The sequence below is a fragment of the Acomys minous genome (assembly GCF_964271855.1).
Source record: "Acomys minous genome assembly, chromosome: 15".
NCBI lineage: Eukaryota > Metazoa > Chordata > Mammalia > Rodentia > Muridae > Acomys > Acomys minous.
Genome location: NC_140497.1, coordinates 89,849,917 through 89,875,155, shown reverse-complemented (window position 1 = coordinate 89,875,155; position 25,239 = coordinate 89,849,917). Strand labels below are relative to the sequence as shown.

Genomic DNA, 25,239 nt, shown 5'->3' with positions numbered 1-25,239 from the left:
TTATGAGTGAGTATATACCATGAGTGTCTTCCTGGATCTTGGTTACCCCACTCTGGACGACTATTTTCTAGTTCCACCCATTTGCCTGAAATTTTCAAGAATTTCTTGTTTTTGATATCTGAATAATATTCCATTGTGCATATATATCATAGTTTCTTTATCCATTCTTTGGTTGAGGGACATCTAGATTGTTTCCAGATTATGGCTATTACAAATAAGGCGGCTATGAACATTGTTGAGCAAATGTGCTTGTTGTATGGTAGAGCAACTTTCAGGTACTTGCCGAGGAGTGGTAATGGTTGTGTCTTGAGACAGAATTATTACCAATTTTCTGAGATATCACCAGATTGATTTCCAAAGTGGTTGTACAAGTTTGCACTCTCACCAGCAATAGAGGAGTGTTCTCCTTTCACCACATCCTGGCCAGCTGTCACTTGAATTTTTGATCTTATTCATTTGGATAGGTGTAAGATGGAATCTCAGAGCCATTTTGATTTATGTTTTCCTGATGACTAGGGACACAGAGCATTTCTTTAAGTGTCTCTCAGCTATTCAACATTCATCTGTTGAGAATTATCTGTTTAGCTCTGTGCCCCATTTTTAAAATTGGGATATTTAGTTTGGTGGTGTTTAATTTCTTGAGTTCTTTATATATTTTGGATATTAGCCCGTTGTCAGATGTAGGTTTGGTGAATTCTCCCAGTCTGTAGGCTGTCTTTATTCTGTTCACTGTTTCCTTTGCCTTACAGAAACTTTTCAGTTTCATGAGGTCCCATTTATTAATTGTTGATCTTAGAACCTGAGCTGTTGATGTTCTGTTCAGGAAGTTGTCTCCTTTGCCAATGATTTTAAGACCCTTTCCCACTTTTTCTTCTAACAAACTTAGAGTGTCCAGTTTTAAGTTGAGGTCTTTAATCCAGTTGGACTTTGTTTTTGTGCATGCTTATAAATATGAATCTATTTGCATTATTCTGTATGTAGCAATCCAGTTAGACCAGCACCATTTGTTGAAGATGCTATCTTTTTTGCCATTGTATGGATTTGGCTTCTTTGTCAAAATTGAAGTGTCCATAGGTATGTTGATTTATTTCTGGGTCTTTGATTTGATTCCATTGATCAACTACCTTATTTCCATGCCAGTACCATGCTGTTTTTATTACTGTTGCTCTATAGTACAGCTTGACATCCGGGATAGAGATTCCTCCAGAAGATCTTTTATTGTACAGGATTGCTTTAGCTCTTCTGGATTTTTTGTTCTTCCACATGAAGTTAAGAATTGAATTTTTAAGGTCTATAAAGAATTGCATTTGCATTTTGACGGGAATTGCATTGAAAATGTAAATTGCTTTTGGTAAGATGGCCATTTTTACTATGTCCATTCTCCCAATCCATGAACATGGGAGATTTTTCCATATTCTGGTATCTTCTTCAATTTATTTCCTTAAAGACTTGGAGTTTTTTTTTTTTCATATAAGTCTTTCACTTGCTTGATTAGTTACACCAAGATACTTTGTATTATTTGTGGCTATTCTGAAGGGTGTAGTTTCCCTAATTTCTTTCTCAGCCCATTTGTCATTTGTGTACAGCAGGGCTACTTATTTTTTTGAGTTGATTTTGTATTCAGCCCCTTTGCTGAAGGTGTATATCAGCTGCAGGAGTTCCTTGGTAGAATTTTTAGTGTCACTTACGTATACTATCATGTCATCCATGAGTAGTGATACTTTGACTTCCATCTTTCCTATTTGTATTCCCTTGATCTCCTTTAGTTTTCTTATTGCTATAACTAGGACTTCAAGTACTATTGAAGAGATGTGGAGAGAGTGGACAGATTTGTCTTGTCCCTGAATTCTGTAGAATTGATTTAACTTTCTTTCCATTTAGTTTGATGTTGGATATAGGTTTGCTGCATATTGCCTTTACTATGTTGAGGTATGTGCCTTGTATTCCTGCTGTCTCTAAGACTTTAAACATGAATGGGTTTTCAATTTTTTCAAATGCTTCTTCAGCATCTAAGATGATCATGCATTTTTTCTTTCAGTTTGTTTATATGATGGGTTATATTGATGGATTTCCATATATTGAACTACCCCTGAATGCCTGGAATAAAGCCTACTTGGTTATGGTGAATGATTTTTTTTTAATGTATTCTTGGATTCAGTTTGCGAGTATTTTATTGAGTATTTTTTGTGTCAAAGTTCATAAGAGAAATTGGTATGAAATTCTCTTTCTTTGTAGAGTCTTTCTTAGGTTTGGGTATCAAGGTAATTGTGGCATCATAGAATGAGTTTGGTAATGTTCCTTCTGTTTTTATTATATACAATAGCTTAAAGAGAATTGGTATTAACTCTTCTTTGAAAGCCTAGTAGAATTCTGTGCTAAATCCATCAGGCCCTAGGATTTTTTTTTTTTTTTGGTTGGGAGATATTTCATGACTGCCTCAATTTCCATAGGAGATATAGGACTATTTAATTGACTTACCTGATCTTAGTTCAATTTTGGTAGTTGGTATCTATCAAGAAAATTGTTCACTTCATTTAGGTTTTTAGATTTTTGTAGCATATAGAGTTTTGAAATACGACCTAATGATTCTTTGGATTTCCTTAATGTCTGTTCTTATGTCTCCATTTTTGTTTCTGATTTTGTTCATTTGAATACTCTCCCCTTTCCTTTCAGTTAGTTTGGCTAAGGGTTTGTCTATCTTGTTGGTTTTCTCAAAGAACCAGCTCTTGGTTTTGTTGATTCTTTGAATTTTCTCTTTGTTTCTAATTTATTGACTTCAGCCCTGATTTTGATTATTTCCAGCAATCTACTACTCTTTGGTGAGTTTGCTTCTTTTTGTGCTACAGATTTCAGTGTGTTGTTAAGTTGCTAGTATGGGATCTCTCCACTTTCTTTATAAAGGCACTTAGTGCTATGAACTTTCCTCTTAGCACTGCTTTCATTGTGTTCCATAATTTGTGTATGTTTTGCCTTCAGTTTCATTGAATTCTAGCAAGTTTTAAATTTCCTTTTTTATTTTGTTCCTTACCCAGTTATCATTGAGTAGGGATTTGTTCAGTTTCCATGAGTTTGTAGGCTTTCTGGTTTTTTTTTTGTTGTTGTTGTTGTTGTTGTTTTTGAGTTCCAGCTTTAGTTGATGGTGGTCTGATAAGATGCAAGGGATTATTTCAGTCTTTTTGTATCTGTTGAGGTTTGCTTTGTGACCAAGTATATGGTTAATTTTGGGGAGGATTCTATGAGGTGCTGAGAAGAAGGTGAACTCTTTTGTGTTTGGTTGAAAAGTTCTGTATATATCAGTAGGTCCATTTGACTCGTGATATGTATTAGTTTCCTTGTTTCCTCATTTATTTCCATTGTGATGATCTAACTATTGGTGAAAGTGGAGTGCTGAAGTCTCCCACTATTAATGCATGGGATTCAGTGTATGACTTAAGCTTTAGTAATGTTTCTTTTATGAGTATGGGTGCTCCTGTATCTGAAACATAGATGTTCAGAATTGAGACATTATCTCATTGTATTTTCCCTTTGATGAGTATAAAATGTCCTTCCCCATCTCTTTTGATTAATTTTGGTTGAAAGTCTATTTTATTAGATAGTAGAATGGCTACTCCAGCTCGTTTCTTGGGTCTGTTTACTTGCAATACCTTTTTCCAACCCTTTACTCTAAGGTAATGTGTGTCTTCATTGCTGAGGTGTGTTTCTTGCATGCAGCAGAATGTTTTCGCATCCATTTTATTAGCCTGTGTGTCTCTTCATTGGGGAGTTGAAGCCATGGATGGTTCCTTTTTTCTTTTTTTAATTTGGTAGTGGTAGAGTATGTGTGTGAGCCTCCTTTCTTTTGTTTTTGTGAATATGGCATTATTTATCTCCTTTGTTTTCCTGGGTGAAATTTTCCTCCTTGGGATGGAGGAAATACCTGGTATAATTGTATACTGGCCACTGAACAGTACTTTATTGGGGGAGAGCTGAAAGGTAAACCAAGGAATGATATATATTTTTTTCACTTTTGGTTTCACTTATTTACCTATTTACAATCTCCCTTTCCCTCCTAAATGTTCCATTGTTAAGTGAATACTTCTGTAGACTGTCTCCAAATCACCAGTTATGTATTTTTTTCAAACAATTATTCTTTTCATATTGTTTACAAAAACCAAAGGACCAAAACCAGTAGTTCACACAAGAGGAAATTACTGAAGCAGGCTTTTGAATTATCCAAGGCTTATTCTACGAGCACTGAGATAAAGAGTCAAGTTGGCAATGTTTTAGGATTATGACAGTATTCTTGAGCAGTCTCTTAAGTAGGATTGACATGTAGATAGTAGACTCTTTGGAGCCTACAGGTAGCACATGGCTTCAGATTGTATCTCAGGGTGGGAAATATTTCTAAATGGACAGCTGGGGTTCCAGGAATGAACTATTTTTCTCATAAAAACCCTAATGATTGAAAAGAACTGGATTGGATGTGCTCTCATGTTATTAAAAGGGACCAGCATAATATAAGATGATCAAAGTGCCATGCTGTGAAACTTCATTTTATTATAGAATCAAGTTATTTTGTGAAATGGCCTTGTTGGCCATTGTGTCTGGGGTGGTTTGTCCATTTGCATAAACACAGTAGGCAGCATGACAGCAGTGTGCACAGGGCCTTCATCGGGTGGTGATGTTGTGAGGATGCAACAGGGGATCAAGGCTTCATGCAGCCATGGGACCCCTTGCCCTCCTACCTTCTACCAGAGGAGAACACAGCATTCCCCTCTTCTGGGACAAGTGAAGCAACATTCTGGAGGAAGAAAGGCAACGTCTATGCAGATTCTGAACCTGCAGGCACATTTACCTTGGCCTAGCTTCCTACCTGTGAGAGTCCCTGTGCTTTGGAAGTTACCCAGGCTGTTTTAGGAGCCATCTCCTTTCCAAATCTCCAGACTCTGTCTCAAATCCTGCAATATTGAAACCATACACACAGTGGCATAATTTCACTCTGTGTTTGTTTTAAATATAACAGGTATCATGAATAAAACTCCTCTCTTCATTTCACACTGACTTCTACTTTTTTAAAAAGAATCTCATGTTAGGAGGATTTTCTGTCCGGGTAGGAAGTAGGTTTATAGAGAGACCTGTGTGTCATCACTGAAAGAACTTCAGATGTAGTGTTCTCTGTGAAATCAACACTGTGTATCACAGTAATGGCTCCAATGACAATGCCTTCCCTGTTACCAGGCATTCTTCTCTTGGTGACTGTCTATGTCCTTGGAGCATCATGGTCGATAAGGTTGTGACTCTCCATATCCAGTCCTGGACTGGCCAAAGTTAAGTTCTAGTAAGTCTGTGTACAAGACAATATTTTAATAAACTTTGCTGTATTCAAAATAAAAGAGCTTTCACCCATGAGAGCTTCCTAGAGCCAGGGATTCACAATGGGGGCTGCTGGATCTCGCTGTTGCCTCATTGTGCAGCCTGACCTGCCTCCTCCACGGTGACCTGACTCAGTTGGTTCCTGGCATTAACTGTAGCTAAGGGTGCTGGCCTCTGAAGTGCCCTTCACTTTGCTGAAAGTGGAAACTACATACAGCAGTCACTGGAACCCAATAGTTTCCAGAAGCCAGACCTGCAAATAAAAGCGTAAAGGGCACCAACAGCACGGTGCCTGACGCAACTGGTTTGTGACTTTGCCACCTCAGGTCTCTAACCTTTAGGTATAAATAGAGCAGACATTTCATTGTGCAGCGTTTCCCTAGGCATATAGTAGACAAATTAGGTATACCTGTTATGTGCTGAGCATGTAAGCACTCTGATGGAGCCGTCACAGTATCATTTGTGGGTGTTTTTCTTTTTGCTTCTAGCACAAAGATTTTATCAATTATTTTGAGCAAAACCAAATAGAATTAGATAATTAAAACTACAAAAATCATTTCAACACAGACATTCTGGGCAGGCAACTAAAGTAATCTAAATATGCATTTATTTTCTATAAGCTCCTGTTCCTCAATTTATTCCGAAATTAATAGACATGGATGCTTTGCTTTGTTTTAATGGAAAAAAAAAAAGACTTAGCTATTTTTTACAATTGTAATGAATAAATATTAGCTGAATTTTGTTTTATTTGACAGTCATTTTGGAACATAATCTAGTGTAAATTCATGATACTGCTGGATTTGACTCTGCAGTTATTCAGTTTTGTCAGTTTGGCTGATTGGAAGAGGCAAGCATGGGTGTTTAGTAAGGAAAATGAAGAAGGAGAAGTCAGTCACTTTATTCTGAAGAAAATATTTGTTCACAGCAAATAACCTCTCCATTTTCAGGGCAGAGGTAGTGCTCAAGCAGTGTTTCCTTCCACAGTTTCCATAACCTCTCTTAGTTAGAAGATAAATAGAACTCATTTCTACCCAGGCTTACTAGAAAAGTTTTATACTTTAGCCAATAAAAATCATATTCTGTCTAAGATTTTATTTAAGATAAAACTTTCTAAATTTTGATCTTTACATGTCATGGCATTAAGTCATTATTTAGTTAAATGGCTGATGAAGTCAACAGTTAATATACATTTTCAAGTGAATAACATTTTGAGTTAGAATTGTAGTGGTGTGATAAAAAAATCACTCTTTTAGTATTATTCTTAGGCCCATTTTTCTATTAAATGGAGATTAAATGCTTAATATAAGTGTATTGTAAATTTACTTTGGATCTTTAATTGTATAAACACAGTGCTCAAATAATTTCTTGCTTATGACTTTTATACTGGCATTAACAGTTTATATATATTTATATATACATAACAGACACATAAACATGTATATATACATATATAAGGGTAAATATATATGCATACATACATATATGTGTGTACGTGTATATATGTATACCCTGTCATTTCTCTCCATTCATATATTAATAAAATGCTACTTGGTAAGAAGAACATTCAACTTAAACTACAGTTTATAATTTTTCAAACTTGATATGTATACCATTTTGGTAAAAAATTGCATTACTGAATTTTTACAAGACACCATTCAAAACAAAGCTTTTCAACCTTTTCTACTTGTTACTTTTTTCCTGGATTTTTTTTATGTGGCCCTGGGTATATGACTATATAAAATAGTTATGGAAACAAATTTACTAATAAGTCATTTATTAATAAGCCATAAACTTACTTTGAAACAATTCCTATTTGTTTAGGATAAAAACAAAATCTCATAGTAATAAACTCATGCATTTGTTTATTATTACATACTTAAATATTGACTGAATATAAACAGGATATAAAACATTTTCAGCAGTTTTCAGGATTGATGGATACTTCAGTTTTTTAATTGTCAGTTCTGAGAATGCTGCTTCAAGTTAATGCATAGTATGAAATAACAGAAGTGAATTCAAGGTCATTTCAGAAGTTGTCTATCTTGTCTTAGACACAACCTCAGATTCTCTCTCTCTTATTACACACACACACACACACACACACACACACACACACACGGATCCTTGTCTTATAGGTAAACTGGAAAAATATAGACTTCAATTTCACAATTCTAGGCATGCAGCATATCCAGTGTTTTACAGTGCATTCCAAACTGAGACCCTGATTTCCACTGTCTTTACAATAAAGCAATAAGCTCTATGATCATTTGATTTGTTCATGTTTATTTTGGTAGAGTGAATAACAGTAGTACCAAAACTTTAAGTAAGCTTATTGAGGTGAGAATACTTTTTGAGAACTAGTTTTTCCCTATCAATCTCAAAATAAGTATTGCCTTCCACCTTGAATGACGTGGACTCCAATGCTGTGAGGCCACAGTAGCTCTTTTGTTATCGATGGGATCATGCCATCTTCACAAACCTTGGAGAAGTACCGTTTACTGTAGTGACATGTTGATGCCTATATCACGTGTAGAAGTATCTTAGAATGCTGAGCTCTTCCGGAGCAGATTCTTCATTACTGAACTATAGCTTTCTTTCACATTTGTTAATTGGCCTGTGCCAATTTTGTGCTATCCTGTGGCCTTTTGCCTTATAGAAAGCTTTTATTTAGTATTAAATACAGAATATTTTGAACATACCGAAAACATCCATTAATGCCTGTGGCCCAACTTGCCTCTCCTAATATAGCCACAGTGATGCAGCCCATAGGCTGCAGTGGGTAATGAACAATAGTATTCAATGCTTACCTACTTTGCAATCCAACCTACTAGATAATGTTGCTTACCATGTCCTGACCCTGTAGTCCACATAGCTTGTACTAAAGCATTTATCAAGCCAGTGCTTAAGGTAAGTTATAATATTATTATATGTGGCTTCTGGTCCTTTTATGCCCATTATGTTTCTAAGTAAGCTCATGACATTTTGTTCTGGCATGTCTGAAAGCTATGAAAAAATATATCTAATAACAAAAGCGACGAGTAGAAATGACACATGGTCAGCTGGGCGTGGTGGCGCACGCCTTTAATCCCAGCACTCGGGAGGCAGAGGCAGGCGGATCGCTGTGAGTTCGAGGCCAGCCTGGTCTATAAAGTGAGTCCAGGATGGCCAAGGCTACACAGAGAAACCCTGTCTCGAAAAACCAAAAAAAAAAAAAAAAGTGACACATGGTCAAGAATCATGAGAGGACGTTTCAGACCTTTGAGTTACTTTTACCAATCTGCTGAAACAAGACATTAGAATTATCTGTCACTAAGTTCTAATGCCCAGGAAGACAATGAGAATAAAGATCACATGTAGTCAGTGTATTAAGGTAGATTGTCCCCTTCCAGCTGAAAGTGCACAGCAGAAGTCTCAGTTACCCATGTGCACACCTTTTAGATAAGTGTTTTCTTGTAGTGCCTCGTCCCTTCCCTGATGTATAGTATCCCAAGGAGAACACTTTAAAAAATAATTTCAGAATTGCATTTAGACTTAATTACAACTTAGCACAATGGGTTACTTCACATAGACTCGCTGTGCAAAACTGAATTATGCAGTCAAAGAAGCTTAAAAATTATTTGTCCTAGTATTCGCTTGTATTGTTCACTAGTTAGTGTTCTTCAATCTGTGACACATTATAAAATTCCTTCAGCTGAAAGGTTTGCAGGAAAACAGTGAACTTGCCAACATATAAGTAGCTCGTCTTTTCTTGGACGATTGCTCATGAATTTATCTTAATATTGTACTGAGAGGGCAAGGACCCGTGCCTGGTGTCCTTTGTGCTATCACTTCTTTATTACTCTCTGAATTTGTCCCATGACCTCTTAGTGATGAATTCTGAGGCTCTATTCCTGTCCACAAATCCAGTGAGGTAACTTGTGTACAAGACTTACAAGGCTCTGGTGGTTTAAGACAGGCCATTGAGTGGTGGCTGTGTGGCACATAAGTGTGACAGTCACTGGGTATGGGGGAAGAATGGAGCATGTATCCATAACAAGTCTATTATAATAATGAGTTACACTTCTTGGGTACTGTTCTGAGTACTTCATATGCTAATTTGTCTAATCCATAGACCTAGGAGGGACCGTTGTTATTTCTTTCTATTGTTTTTCTAGAAAAAGAACCAAGACAGTAAGGTGTAACACAATTCACTAATATTTGCCAAGTTTATAAATAATAGAGATGATGCTTGGAACTGGATGTTCGAACTCCTCACTCCACACGTCAATACCCAGCCCTCATTCCCAGCCTCTGAAACCTCCAGTGCCACTGGTGACAGAAAATGAAGCTACTCAACACTTAGCAGGCCAATAGAGTTGATACATCAGTGGCAGAAAGGGTGACTTCATATCTATTTATGCCTCTGTTAACTGATAAATAGTATATATTTAAACTGTAAACATATATTTAATCATAATTTTATGGATAACACAGGATTTAATGTTGAATAACCCAAGCCTTAGGCTTTCAAGTGAAATAAAGTGTATAGAGCTGTGTAGAAATGATTGGGCCAGATGAGTGTGATCTAACAGGAATAAATTGAAGGAGCTCCCCGCCACACATGTCTGTTCACATGGTTGGATTTTCTGGCTAGTAAGGAATATCTATCTGTCTGTGTGGTCTGTCTGACCTACGGTCTGTCTGTCTGTCTCTCTGTCTGACTGCCTATCATCCTGTCTGTGAAGAAGAGATGGAGAGACAGAGAGACAAAGAGACAGGGATACTGACACACAAAGAGAGTGTCTAAGTGTGTGTGTGTGTGTGTGTGTGTGTGTGTGTGTGTGTGCACATGTATATATATATGTGAAGGCCAGAGGTCAATAGGGTGTGTTCCTGTGTCCTTCTCCACATTTATTTTAAGACTCTCTTTGAGCCTGAAGCACACTGTTGGTTATCTGGCTGGCGGTAAGCTTCTGGGATCCTACACTCACCTGCCCAGTACTGCGGGTACGGATACTCACAACTGCCGTGCCTGACTTTTCATCCGGGCTTAAGAGATCTGAACTCAAGACTTCTTGCTTGCCCAGTCGGCACATCACTGACTTGCCCTCAGCCTCTTAGACAATCTCCTTATGGCCAGGTCTTAGAGCAATTATTAGAGAAGGCCAGAGTGGTATGGTTTTGCTTTGTCAGCTGCCCTTGGGGATTGTGGCTTCTGGCTTCTGCGTCCCTTCTTTGGGAGAAAGTCAACAGTATGTTCTATGGCTTCCCTGAGAAGAAGAGAAGAAGCTGAGAATGAGGACAGGAGACTGGGGGTGGGGGTGGGGTGGGGGTGGGGGTGGGGGAGGAAGTGGGGGTGAGGGTGGCTGTGGGGGTGGGGAAAGGAGGGGTGGGGATGTGGAGGGTTAGGCAGGAGAAGGTCAGACAGAAAACTTTGTCACTGATACTTGAATTTGGGACAATCATTTTCTGATCCTCAGCAGTGTTTATTTTTATTTTTCTTCTCCCCTTTTCCTTAAACTACACTGAATAGATTTTGATTCCCTGGTGCCAAAAATTCCTGTCTGTGAAATAGGTTTGATTATGTATGTTATTCTGAGTTTTGTCAGGGAAAAAAAATGGGGGCGTCTTTGAGTAGTATAGATTCAGTTTTCAAATTCTGGATGCAAACAAAACAAGCCAGGTCAACTTGGAAAATTATCTCCCACTTCATGTAACAGCTCTTTCCTCTGAGAAGTTTGGGTTATTATTGACTTGACAATGAGGTAGATTTACAAAAGACGAGACAGCACAGCATTATCAGTCTGCATCAGAGTTAGCATTAAGGAGGCAGGCATGACCTTGCCCAGGGGATGAAGATATATTTCTTGTCTGTGGATCTCAGAAGTGATGGCTTTGTGTTTTCAGTTCCTTCAGCCTGAAGTCGATGACGAAAGCCTCTGAAAGCCTGTTCTCAGAGTCGGCCCTTTCACCCTCGTGAGAACAGGGCAGAACAAAGTTCTATGTCTACAGTGAAGGAGGAAGGAGAAGAAAATTGACGAGAGAAAATGAGTGAGATCCTTGTAGGAGAGGGGGAACCATTAAGCATTTTGGAGTACGAAAAATTTAACGAACAGGAACACTCCACAGAAGGGAAGCACACGGGACTGTTAGTGAGAAACAGACGACGCACAAGAGATCATCCCTCTGCAGTGGAAGAAGCACATACAATTTTTATTCTTCTCGATATTACCGCTTTTGTTTTTGTTTTTTGAGACAGGGTTCCTCTGTGTAGCAATCTGCCTGCCTCTGACTCTCAGGTACTGGGATTAAAAGCCTGCGCCACCACGCCCGGCTTGATAGTACCTTTTACCAGTTTGTCGTTCACACTAGTTTCTGAGGTCAGTGCCTTCTTATTCATTTGTTTTCTTCGCCGTGCAAACCTGGCCTGTTTTTAAGTCCAAGTACAGTTTGGCATGAGCTAAAATGTGTCTTTTTCCCTGCTGGCAAGTGCAAGGCTCCCAGAGTACTGCTCCTTAGTGACTTCTGGAGGGACTGTTCTCCGCCTTGCTGGGAATCGAACCCAGGTCTTTGCATGCGCTACATAACTGCTTTCCCACTGCGCCACAAGCCCAGAGCTTCCTCGTAGGGAGGTTTGAACCCAGGACTCCCATTAGTAGTCTAAACATCTACTTTTTTCCTAAGAGGATCCTAGGCCTTTGCGTATGGCCTTGAGTTTCACACAGTCATGCCTTCAACTTTGAGGGTAGGTTTCTGGAAGCCTCCAACACACCCTTACTGATTCCATTGAGTTTTTGGCATTTCTATCCCATGATGAGATCTGGAATTCCGCCGCGTTCCCCGCAGCCACATTCCTTGGCTAACAGAGTCCTTGCGCCCAGACCCAGGTGCTGACATCCAGGTTTCTTAGAGTACACCATGTCTGAGGTGATTTCTATGCTGCCTAGACATCAAGCTCTTCCCCGCCATACCCACTTCATCTGCTGGGCCAAGTATGGCGGGTTGACGCTTCTTCCTGGGGCCCAGCCGTGGTCACGTTTCCTCTGACATTTAGTCTTGTGTACCCAGTCCTCTGGGACACCCTCTAATCAATTTCAGATATTGCCTGAATTTCCAAGCTACTCTTCCTTTTTATTCACAGATTACAGAGACTGTGACCGGGAAGCAGAACGTATGGTCTGAGCACAGTTTTGTTTCACATGTGAGGATACGCAAAGATCAGTTTTTAAATTTTAATTTTCATTACAGTATCATTTCTTTCATAAAGAAGATAGACAGGTGCATAGTTTCAAACATTCCCAGTGAGCCTTTGACTGGGACTGAGCCAGGAGGAGGTGCAGAGCTAACCTGCCTGTACTCATGACCTTGTCCACGTTTCCTACCCCACCTCCGGGTCGCTTACCGTTTGTTCTCTGGTTATTCAGGGTGAAGTAAACAGGAAATTAATGCTCTAGCTCTATCACGCCCTGGTCCCAAAGATTGTGAGTGTGCTTTGGGAATCTCATGGATGGCACTGTGTGTGCAGCGTAGGTAAAGGAAGATAGTTCAGTGAGCTCTTCTAGCTGCCTTTTAATGAAGCGTAAGCTAACGTTAGAAGCATCCCATTAATTACATGTGCAAACATCACTATCAGCCCACTCGAAGGTTGCTGGGATGCCATGTAATCCACAATCATTTTTCTTCTAGTTTGAATATCTTTAACTTGTTGTGTGCCTCCTTAACTTAGGGCATCTAAAATAAAATGTAGAAGTTTGTCAAATGCTTCAGTCACACAATATAGTGACAAAGTAAGTCAGACTATAATTGTATTTTTCCATCATCAAGCACCTGATAAATCTTTTGTGCATTATATACTTTATATATAAATAATACAATGGCATTATACTAGATTAAAACTTTGTTTCCACTTGTGTATAGTAATAGCTCCACAGATAGTTCTGAGTTTTAATAGATTAGCTATTATTGCTACTAAGCTGTTTCTGTTTGATATTTTTGTATTTCACTGACTGCATCTCTTCCGATTGGTGGGTGTAAAAGTGGTGCCCTGCACGTCTTCCAGTACTGTGAACTAAGTTTTCATGTAATGAATCATTTTCGGTGATCCCTCTAGTGTTCATTTTTTCCCTCTGATGTTCATATTTTCCTCCAGATGGCCAGAGATATTCTAGTGCCATATTTGCCTGTATAGATGGCCATTTGGCCTAAAACAATAGCTTACATGCACTCTGTGTGTGTGTGTGTGTTTGTGTTGTTGTTGTTGTTGTTGTTGTTGCTGTTGTTGTGTCTCTAAGTGTCATAGTTACTGCAAATTTATGACAAAGCTTCGTCTTTGGTAATGCACATGGCCTCTACCTCCACCTTTTCTTCTGCTTTAGAAATCACTTTGCCTCCCTTGGCCATTATTGGGATCTCTCATTTTGGACTCCAGCTATAAAACAGAAAACAGTTGATGGGATTTCCCCTGTGTTACCGTTCCTGTAGGATCTATCTGTGTTTCCTGAAATCAAGCTTCAATAAGTTATTTTTTTTTTAATTTTACATTGGTCATTTTATTTCTGGAGTTAACTTGTGCAGGACTCTGTGTTTGTGATATAAAACTCCTTTGTTGAAAGTATCTAAAAGTTACTAAGATATGAAAATCAATAAGAAGGTATGAAACATCTAGAGAATAAAAGTAGCTGATAGGGAAAACTGGGTGGTTAAAAGGGCCAAGCCATTGTGCTGGCCTTGGAGTTCAAAGCCTAAAGCCGATGTGCAGCAAGCCACAGCGTGAAAAGCAAATAGAGAGCGAGGTCTACATGGGGATATGCTGTGTTGTGACCAAACTGTCTATCCCTGTGCCATAGAGGCTTGTAACAGTGCATAATAGAGATCTACATGTTTTACACACACACACACACACACACACACACACACACACACACACACACAGAGGGGGGAAGGGAGAGGGGGGGAAGGGAGAGGGGGGGAAGGGAGAGAGAGGGATGGAGGGAGGAGAGAAAGAGAGAGAGAGAGAGAGAGAGAGAGAGAGAGAGAGAGAGAGAGAGAGAGACCTGGTAAGTCCAGAGAAACCGGTCTACTTGTAAACTTGCAGGATTCTAGGGGAACAGAAACCATCACCTGAGGATTTCTATCAACAGTCATTCCCCAGTGGCTGTGAAGCCCAGCAAGGTTCCAATGATCTCCAGTTTACAATGCTTGATAATGCCCTAGGCCCTGGCAGACAGAAACACAAATTCTTAACTAGAAACCCAACTTAGCTCACCCTCTTTACTAATTCCCACTCGATAAAGAACCAAACAGCACTCATTTATAGGCCTTCTGAAGCAAGCAAGAGCCAGCGGAAGCTGCAGATAGCAGCAAATCCACACAGATGTCAGTCCCGTGGAGCAAGTGTCTGCTTCACATCAGAAATGAGCCAGAGCGTGAGGGTGTGGTCAGAAATGAGCCAGAGTGCGAGGGCGTGGCCCCGAGATCAGGCTGGCTACTGCATAGATCTGCCCACTTTTCCCACGATGACTTTTGCCTCTGGCCTTGGAGGGTTGCAATTGATGGCAGCTTGGTCAGATTAAAGGAAAAGGCTAGTCAGATGCAGTCAAGGGGGGGCCTTAGACTGTATTATATCCTTTGCCACTGAAGAAAATGGATTGATGCTTTCATCTGAATGTTTAGTGTGTAAGACTCAACACCTACCAAGAGGCTATTCTTCAACATTCATGAGTATTTATAAATATTACTTAGTGCCATTTTTTTTCCTACTTGCCAGAACATGGGTGGAGGTCGTTAGAAGTACTCGACCTTTAAATGTGGAGTGTTTAATTCATCTCATCGCTTCAGCTTCACAGCTGGGTTGTCTTGTAGGTAAAGCGTTTCCCTCCTTGGCGAGGAAGCTGGCCTTGCAGATCCTCACACGTTTCATCTCCTTTACACAATGCTATGCTTCATACATTGGCCTGGAACCCAGGGGAGTCTGCACAAGTGGTGAATTAAACCAGAAGTAATTTCCTGTGGCACTGTGTCAGGGCCTCGCCTCAGTGGTGAAAAAAAAAAAAGGCTATTCATTTCTTTTGCACTTAATTAGGAAAAAAAAATTAAATGAAACCTTCCAGAAGTATTTAAAATTTAATAGGCCAGTATTTAGATTTCTTAGGCTGTAGACATTTCACGTCTACCTCTTTGCTCAGCGGTGTTATGAAATTTATTCTCTCCCTCCCTCCCTTTCTTTCTTGATTGTGTATGTGATTTTGTGGTTTATTTTGCTAGAGTGAAACTTCAGCCTCAATAATTTACTTGTAAAATTTGAATAATGACATGTTTTTTCCCCCAGGTGTTCCAAGGCAGTAAGATTATATGTGACACCTTTTCCCTGGGTAAATACGTCTTCTCTACTCCGTTCCCACTCTCTTTTATGTCCATGAAACCTCTCTTCTCCATTATTTTCTTCCCAGAGACCTCCTTTTTTTTTTCTTTCTGTCTGTTATTCAGACTTTTGCCTCCACCCTTTCTCATGTGTCTTTTCTAGTAATACATCTTTCTTCACCATCAGCTCCTGCTGAGCTCATAGTTTTCTAGGCTCTATCGATTTCTCTGCTTGTACATCTGGCCTGGCCACGGGCACGTGGGCTGGTCTCTATACCGCGGTGGGACTGACAAACTTGATAATCAGTATTTAGCTAGTGTTCCATTAGGGAAATGTCAGGGTCATTCTCAATACTTCTTGTGGTCGTACTACATTTACACCAAATGCTTGGTTTATATGCATTCGTAAATATAACACCCTTTCTTTCATTGTGGCTGTCTGTTCAGTTCAGAACGCTCACATCTTCTGCGTGAATTGTCCCACTGCCCATCACTTCTCTTGCTTTTGTGATCCTCTATTGCTGCTAAACTAATTTTTACTAGAAATTTCATCAAGTCTTCTCCTCCTCGTGCCTGATGGTCTACAATGACCACACATGGACCTGGTTGTTGTAATCCTTAACTTTTAGCTTATGTCGTCAGATACTGCTAAGCACTTCTGCTCTCAATTCATGCCCCTTCTGACCATGGTTGAGACCCATCACTTGCTGGCCCCCATCAATAATTAAGTCTTTGAGTATTTTGGTCTTCTCAGAAATGACTTATCCAAACTTCTCCTCTAGCTGCTTTTCTTCCATGATGTTGCTGGTTGGTACTTCCTCTACAAGGTCACGCCAAGGTCCCCTCAGCAGAATTCACTGCTTTCAACTTCATCTAAGCCTTAGCACACTTGACTGTAATTATACGCTGATATATCTACCTCCCCTATTAGGTAATGATAGAAAATAAATGACACTCTTTTTCATATTTTTCCACCAAGCATTTACCTTAGGGACTGCCAGATGGATAAGTCTTCAGTTGACGACTGGCAGCTTATGCAGCTAATTAATATCACATGGTAAACAGCTAAATTTTTTCCTATTTTGCACAGAAGTCAAAGTAGCCAATGACTACGTTAGTTTCCTCCAAAATACTTCTCCCTATCTTCATTTACATAACTTACACGTTAGCTTGTCTGCCAGTCAATATGTCTGTCCATGTGTTTATCCGTTTCTTCAGCTCCCACTGTATAAGGAAATAGGAACAACTGTTTTGCTCAGATGAGAGACATTCATTCAAGATAAATATAGTTTGTTTCTGGCGAGGGTTCTCCTTTTCATCTCCTTGGATTAAGTGGAGGAGAGAGAGAGAGAGAGAGAGAGAGAGAGAGAGAGAACACGTTTCCTGCATGCTGTGTCTGTGCTCGCACACTCATCACAAAGGAGGCACTAGAGAGCGTACCCCTTCCCAAAGCTCCAGCTCATAATAGCATCTCATTTAGGGCTTTAACATATATATATATTTACGAGGACACAAGACATTTAGTCCACTCTACGCTGCATCTGATTACACCATTTGTTCTCCGTTTCTGCTGCCTGCAAGGTAGCACTCAGAAATTATCGATCATTTTCTCAACAATCTGTAGTAGGTTCTCACCTATCTCCTGAGCATCTATTAACATAATACCTTTTCCTAGAGTTCCTTAAATAGCGTAGAATGGCCACTGTATGCATAAAACAGCAAACTGAACAATGTTTTACTCATAAGGACTAAGATGAAAAACGATAAACTATTTTCTGGGCAACTTTTAAATGGAATGGAAGTGACTGACACTTTTCCATAAGTCATTTCTGTTAAAAAAAAAAAAAGAAAGAAAATTAAACCCTGAGTTTCTTTGAAAATGTGTGCATGTGTTTCGTAATCTTTAAATCTATTATTGCCCTTCTCTAAATTTTTCCCTCTGCCTTTGTGTGGGCAAACTTTTCCTCTGTTCCCGTGGAATCGATATCCATTGATATCATCTTGTTCTTGAAGGGCACCTCTAATCCCAGTTTCTTTGGCGAGGCTTAGTTCAGTGACTCCAACCAGAAAACCGCTTTCCTTTTGGATCTTCATGGCGCCCATTAAGTGATTAAAATCTTAAGAACTCATTGTGCGCTCCCTTGCTTTTTAAGTTTTTGTGCAAATCTAAACTTTTTTGAGAAGGATAGAGTTTGCCTGTTCTATCCTATTCAACTGACACTAAGTGCGTTACATAAAGCGGCCCTAAGTCAGCAGTGGGCAATCGATTCGCACCGTGTGAGGAGCGCAGCAGCCACCCTCTTCTCCTTTGTACATGCGGCTGAACTCCAGGCACAGTGACTCCTGTTGCAGTGGCGTTTCTTGGTGTGGTGTCTCGGATCTTAACAAACCTCAGCATTGCTGCAGCTTAACGCAGAGCCTAAAAGCTGGTTCCCCTGCAGCACGCTCTGAAAACACGAACCTGTTTTCTGCCTTTCGTGGATTTGAGTGTGCTCTAGCCCTTTTTGTAGCGGGTTGTAGTAACCCAGCTGAGAGATCATGCTCCCGAAGTGCTGGCCACTCACCAGCGCTGTGAAAACGAGAAGCTTGCTCAGACCATCAGAGGTTCTTTCTGTGCTAAGAGTGAGGGTGGCAAAGCCTCTTTCATCAAAGCACCCTGTTGCAAGTATTTGTGGAAATTATTTGGCTTACACTGGCTTTCAAATCAAGTCAGTATCCTTCTCCCAATTTTAAGCAAAACCACTCAGCACAGAGTCAAAACAAAACAAAACAAACAAACAAAAACAAAAAAGCAAAACATTGTCCCAGTGTTTTAAGATGTGTACAGAGTACATAGCGTTGCATTTTCAATAGATTTATTTTCTCATAATAATCAATTCACAATAAAAATAGTCATAATATTTCCAGGAGGTAGTTAACGTTTAAGCTGATTCCTTGATAAGAAAAAAAATAGATAATTAAGATCGGTGGCTTTCTAGTACACATGGAGGAGGAAATACCTTTGGTCATGGCTAGCAGTGACAGGGATACAGGTTGAGAAATGCATCATGAGGCAGTTTTGTTTATTGCACAAACTCCATGTAGTATATTTACACCCATAAGGTTAGGGTGTTTGGAAGAGCATGGCACCTAAGGTCTCGTGTACTTGAATGCTTGATCTGATGGAACTGTTTGGGAAGGATTAGCAGGTTTGGCCTAGTTGGGGGATATGTGGCACTGGGATTAAGCTTTGAGGTTTCAAAACCCGACGCTATCCTCAGTTAATTCTCTGTCTCTGTCTGTCTGTTTGTCTGTCTGACTGACTGACTTGTGTTTGTGGATCACATGTACGCTCTCAGCTACTGCTCCATCACCATGCCTGCCTGTCTGTAGCCATGTTCCCTGCTGTGACGGTTATAAACTCACCTTCTGACAATAAAAGCCCACATTAAATGTTTTTTTTTTCCTTCCAAGTTGCTTTTGCCTGGTTATATATATTGTCACGACAATAAAGAAATAAGACAGATGTCTGTCAGGTATCTGGCCCATCAGTAACTTGAACATAATGACTTCGAGCCTGGAATTGCTGCATACCGACTGCATTCATTTTCAGATGGAACTGGAAGCTGCATAATATCTGGGAAGGTAATTTCTGGCTGAAGCTCAAAAGCATTTCCTAGTGTTAGGGTCCAGAGTGAGGTAGCTCTTAAAGGGACTGTCATGTGAGGTTGACTTCATTTGACTTCCTGAAGAGATGGACGCACCAGAAGGCCATTTCTTCATATTATTAGCAAATTGATTCGTTTCCTTCGATTTGGGCTCGTAGCTTCGGCAAAGACACGAGGCCCTCTAGTGCTACACTAGACCTTGGAGAGGAAAATAGATTCTTCGCATTTGTTCTAGAAAAGTCAGGTACCTGACAAAGCAATGTTTCAGAGCAGCAGATTCTCAAACTTGAAAAAGATGGAAACATTTGTTAGGAGAAGAAAGCTGGGACTGAGCTCAACAAAGACTGGTTTCGCCATATTGTCCTAAATTCCTATTTGGAATATTAGTAACTTTCTGGAGTCCATTGCTATAAGTACTTTGGATGATGTCTTTGGTGGTGATACTTATTAGCACCATCTGCAGCCTGTGTTCAGTGCAAGCTTAGGGTTATGGTAGCCTGTGGGTTTCTTAGGACACAGCATGTAGCAAACCCTTCGCTGAAATGCCATGCCCATTGATCCTGTGCCTTCTGGGTGCTGGGAACCTATGCATCCTGATGCTCTGAGTCTAGACACCTAGTCCAGCACTAAATCATTATCACCTTGCCAGTTATGAAAGGCATTCATGTTTTTGAGGTTTTTAAATACCTGCTGCAGGTTAGTTTGTTCCCAGTTAAAATCCAGTATAATCTCCCTGGGGAAACAGCACATTTCTCCTTTATTTACAAAACACCAGGGGGAACACTCAGTAGTGAGCCCTTTTTATTTCCTATTCAGAGCAAGCACTAACTATATGTTTCTGAGTGACTAAGGCAATCGAAACAAGCAATTTGGACAGAGAGCTGGTTGGAGAACTCTTGTGGGCCCGGGGGGGGGGGAGGGAGGCGGGGAGGGGAGGAGATAGCTGGACATCACCATTCAGAAGAGATGGTTCTTGTCTGTGTCACCTCACGACAAGGAATGCATGCTGCCATTGACAGGACACCCTAATTACCAGCTTTCATTACTCTAAAGTCAAAGAACAATTATGATGTACACCTCAGGGTGGAGATGACAGAATTTTGAAATACTTTTCCCCAACTCTGATCAGAATATGGCAATCTCCAATGTAGTTGTGCTTTTATTGTACAAAATGAGTCTGCCTATATCAACTTTCTACAAGTGTGCTCTCCTTTGTGTTTTGTGCCCCTTGGATCTGAGAGAAGCTGTAAACTAGCAGGGCTGTGTTTACATTGCAGCTACAAGACACTCATGGGCTTAACACTTCCGTTAGTGCAGAATCCCAAAGCTGCATCACATATGTCCTCAGATGAAAGAAAAGTGGCGTTGCCACTTCACTGGCTACTTCCACCACTGACATCCCATGTGTCTCACATTCAGTGATGTGTCAACAGCACGTGTCTCTGCACTTTTATGTCCATCTCTTACTACAGAATTGGCACAAGCTGATTACAACCAATTAAACTGCTCAGCTTGATGATGCACATACTCCCGCCAGGCTGTGTACTTTATTTGAACTTCATGTTCAGTAACCTTCCATGGCAGTTAATGGCATTAACCCTAGTTCATAAACATGGAAACCACACTTAGCAGGTTCCTTAACTTGCCCGCAGTCAACATGTTTAGGGCCATGTGAGTCCCTGCTTTTATGCCAGTCCCAGGACTGTGCTGTTAGATAATGCTTCAGAGCGGCTTGTAGAGAGCCGTGAAGGGCAGGCAGGACACCTCCAACTGCTGACACTGTTTACACATGGACAATCTACAGTTTGACTTACAGATGTGCAGTGCATGCCATGGCATTCCAGCATGTGTGCTGTTTATCTGAATGAAGATAAACTATTCAAAACTATCGTGGTAGCAGGATACAGGAGATTTTATGCAGTGCTTTTGTAGGAGGCGAGGGACACTGCAGTGGCACCGGCACCAGTGTAGAGCCATGGACTTGGTCTTTAAAGATAGTACAGGCAAGTGGGAATTGGTTGGAGGAAGAAGTGAGCCAAAAAATCCTAAAGGAATTATTAATGGAGGAAGGCCAGGGTGACAAGGCAGAGCTCCTGGGCCTGAGGTGGAAGGTGAGGACCCTTATTATATTTGTGATTCACAGGCAGGCCTCCTCATAACCTATCTTAGCAAGCCATTTTGTAAAACCAGATTTTCTGAATAAGGTCATAGAAAGACCCAGGAGAAGACTCATGAATGTTATGAAAGTCCAAAGAGGGACTCTTTGTCAAGAGTTGATTGCTTTTTAAAACATGTTGATGACATACAGCAAGTGGGGAGGAAGTGGGCACTGATATCTCTTCCGTCTTCTCTTCCTTCCATCCTTTTTTTTTTTTTGCATCCTTCCCTCTCTCCTTTGTTCCTTTCTCCCCTTCCCCTTCTTCAGAAACGGGCAGAGGTGTAAATTAGATTGAGGGAAGGAAGCGGCTGCAATGAAAGGTGGTTTCTAAAAAAAAAAAAAGTGGTTTCTTGCCTCTTGGGATTTCTGCATCCCACACAGCCGATACACTTAGAATGAAACAGCTCCTTTAGAGCCCCTTCAGCTAGCATTAGTGGAAACTTTGTTCTCTTCCTGAGGCCTGAGGCTAGAATATTCTGCGTCCATTATTTATTACTGCTGTGGCGCCATTAGCTCTTGCTATTAGAACTATGCTTATACTAACGGTGTTGTGGCTGGATGTATGTGCTCCCAATTCTCATTACGGGCTGCTGACCTCTCCCTATAAATCTCAGCTGGAACTTACCAGCTTTCTACTTGTTGGCCCTAATTGGAAAGTCCTCTGCTATACACAGGTACAGGATGTACGACCAGAGCTTGAATTCCTGCCCCTTATTAACACCGCCTTTCTGACTTATTCCCTCAATTCTCTTTCCATTGGAAATCTAGCTGAAACAAATTCCTTAGCTTTGTAGCAAGTGAGCTTAGCTAGAACCCATTACACACTGGAGAATCCGCTAACCCAGAATGGCGTCCCTTTGGCCTCTAGAGAATGTTAAAAATGGACTTTAATAATTAATTATGTGTACACCATTTTTTAACTGAACAATATAGAAAAAATTATGAAATTTCAAGCAGTTGGAAACTTGTTTTAGTGTTTGAAAACATCCAGGTATCAAGCATATAGTGGTTAATTGTGTGAAGGGTCTGTAGGAGACGTGTACTAATTTATGTAATTTTCCTTTTGGATGAATTCTTCTGGGCAAAGACTAGTTAGTGTGTGTTTATAGGAGGAAGAGAGAATGCTTCTGACTTCATCCATCCATCAGAAGAAAGTATTTCCTTGACATAATCTTTTGTATTTCTTATTAAAGTCACATATTTATGCTGGGGTATTTTCCAGGAGGCTATCATAGTATCCCTCTCAAGAAAAAGGACGAGCTGTATCTTGCACTCAGAAACGCTTTCACATCCAAATGTGCCTGTTTTAGGTCTTTACATATGACTTAACATATCAATGCAGTATACTTCAGCAACACTCATCTTACGTGTACACTTAGACATGTGTGTGACTAATTTCATTAAATAACTTTTGATAGAGTTGTGTGGCATATTCTAAATAAATTTTATTCTCCTAAGATTTTTATCTTCTTATATTAATAAGTATTAAAGGAATTTAAAAGAAGCACAGCTTGACCTACATCGTCTCGTGAGCTATGTAACCACAATTTTGAAATTAAGATGTGTCTAGAATTATTTTATGTCTAAGAAATTAACCATGCCCACTCAGATATTACTCATGGCATGCAAGTGCTCAACTTCCTACAAATAACACATCAGAATCCTTAAAAAGCCTGTGAAGTATTCATATTTGAGAAGAAGAAACTGACTTTTAGTGGTTAATTAAAGTTTTCAGATTCACACAGTTTATCAGTGGTTGACCCAAGAATGTATGTCAGACTCTCTTAAAATATTCTATGCATGGTTATCTGCAACCTAGTAGACATAGTTAAAATATTCATGTTTATATTCTGGATATTTTTTAAGGTTCTATAAAAGACCAATAGGACCCATATTATTTGTGTTGATCAATAGTTAACTCATAGAAAACATTACAGTGTATACTGTACAGCTCTCATTACTTATGTGAATATCAAATTATAAGGACAGCATGGTGTTTTCTTAGGTCTTCATTGGTTATTACATGTCTTTTCTGTTTTTATCTGAGATGTTCCATATCTTGGTTGTTGGACCCGATGGGAATTACACTAGTTCATCTTAATTTTAGCATCAAATACTTATGCAGTCAGTTGCTTTCCTGTCCAGTTCCTATCCAGTTTCCATCACTGTGAAGTGGCCACTCAAGAGGATACATGTGGCAAAACTTTGTAACCTCTTTTTCTGACTTTTCTTTGTCCTGAGTAATCATTCTAAAAATGTTGCTGTGTTCCTTAATGATTCTCAGTCATTTCACAATGTCAATAAGGGGTTGAGGTTTCCTCTTTCGTAATACTATTGACACTGTTACTCTCTGAATTATCTAGGTCCTCTAGAACCTCTAGGACCCTACAGGACGATTGTATTAGATTGTCTCGTAAAATAGTAGTACATGGGTAGCACACTAACTGCTCATCCCTGAGGTTGGGTACTTTGGCAGTCACAGTCTGATGCTGAAGGACTGCAGGACTCCTGGAAAAGCACTTGTCTTCAGTACACATGGGAAGACTGAAGTTGACATCGGTGAACAATAACACAGGCAGCAAAGATGAACTTGAAAGCATCACAGATGCATGCTCCAGCGGGATGCACAATGGCAAGCAGGCAAAAGAGCAGACATTTCCCCTTCATCTTCTGACTATCTCGGCCACCACTGGAAGTGCCACCTATATTCAGGGTGGCTGTTTTCGCTTCAGTGAATGTAGCCACCACAAACCCTCAAGGGTTCCAGAGGCTCGTCTTTTAGTCGATTCTATATCTAGTCAAGTTGACAACCAAGACTATTCATCACAGTGTCTTTGTTCTTTTCTAAGGAAATTAATTTTCAGTGTGTTCCATGATATTTTTTTTGTTTGCTATAAAACAGCGCACTATTGTACTCCTGACATAATCCTCCCTTGTTTAAAGTTCTTATATTAAAACAGATAAGCAAAACACAATCTATATCTGTAATGGTCTTTGTGACAGGGAGCATATAGTCAAAGGGACTAGAGCAAAACAAAATGGCTGTTCCCAACCTTCTGACCCTGAGTGTGTAGATTTCCCACTTCAATGGACTCTACAATTCTCAGTCAACATTAAGTAGTCATTTTACAGTTTAAAATCTCAGTCCATGAGAGCACCACACCTTCACATACCACAACTGCGCATCTTCAGGTTTTCTACTAGTTCTCTCAAACTTCCTTGAAAACCAAGAGTTCTCAGGACTCCTCCTCACATTCACCAGTTCCCTAGCTAAGCCCCAGAAACTTCGGCAAGCATTTCACTGACATTGTCTATTAAAGGACAAAGATCAAAATGGCCAATTTCAGAGGTATATTGTGCAAGGTGGATGTGAGGTCCGAGTGTCTTATACCCTATCTGGGTTCAAAACCTTCCCAAGAGTTGGGGTGATCTTTGCTGTTTGTTTCTTACCTTGTTCCTGATGTAAACAGTTGAGAGGAACTAAGAGGTCTTTGCTAGGGGGAAAAATGGAGGCATAACTTTAAGAAGCTGCCCATAAAGATCCAGTGATTTCTTTTTTCTGTTTTCAGTGTTTGGATTGAGGGAGGAACACACTTCATGATTACAACTTACGTGGTTTCTTTAACTTTTTTTTTCAAATGTCCCTATTTTGTTGTACATAATGTAAACTTATATTATCTTGCACTGTTTGCACACTGTGAGGAAGAAAATTCAAATTTCATTTTTCTAAACCATGTCATTATT

At 39.9% G+C, this 25,239-nt stretch overlaps 1 protein-coding gene across 6 annotated transcripts in view; it reads left to right on the top strand.

Moving 5' to 3' along the window:
* Positions 1-25,239, top strand: part of LOC311584562 (monocarboxylate transporter 2-like) — a 205,224-nt gene that overhangs the window by 80,211 nt on the left and 99,774 nt on the right. For 2 of the 6 annotated variants that reach the window (XM_084759011.1, XM_084759007.1), the window contains exon 2: positions 5,218-5,317. The exons of the other annotated variants lie outside the window; for them this stretch is intronic. The gene's annotated coding sequence lies outside the window, so the exon portion shown is untranslated. The remainder of the gene's footprint in view (positions 1-5,217; positions 5,318-25,239) is intronic. 6 annotated transcript variants of the gene reach the window in all.